General features: G+C 37.8%; 1 protein-coding gene across 1 annotated transcript in view; it reads right to left on the bottom strand.

Moving 5' to 3' along the window:
• Positions 1-352, bottom strand: part of LOC119588356 — a 5,249-nt gene that overhangs the window by 4,298 nt on the left and 599 nt on the right. The window lies entirely within an intron of this gene.

The following is a 352-nucleotide window of genomic DNA, read 5'->3' as shown; positions in this document are numbered from 1 at the left end:
CGCATGTAGGGGATATAATTATATCTACGTGTATCGTACAACAAACCAAGGATTAAAAATTTCAAAGATTATGAAGTGCAAACCCCGTCTGTATAGAATAGATAATTAATAACCTCAACCGCTCTTCTTTTCTAACAAAAACACTTACTATCAACTGAGAGCGAGTGTGTCTGCGTGCTATAACGACCAACAACACATTTTCAAGTTCAAGGACGCTTTTTGCACAGTTCAGTCATTAGAAAGCGGATCTTGTCTTGAAAGAAAAAAAGTTAAGACTGCGGTGTACGTATATGTACGTCTTCCGCTGTTGGCAATTGTAGGATGTGGTTGAAAGGAAATATAGCCTCAGTAA

The sequence above is a fragment of the Penaeus monodon genome, chromosome 23, assembly GCF_015228065.2.
Source record: "Penaeus monodon isolate SGIC_2016 chromosome 23, NSTDA_Pmon_1, whole genome shotgun sequence".
Taxonomy (NCBI): domain Eukaryota; kingdom Metazoa; phylum Arthropoda; class Malacostraca; order Decapoda; family Penaeidae; genus Penaeus; species Penaeus monodon.
This window is presented reverse-complemented; position numbering and strand designations above follow the sequence as displayed.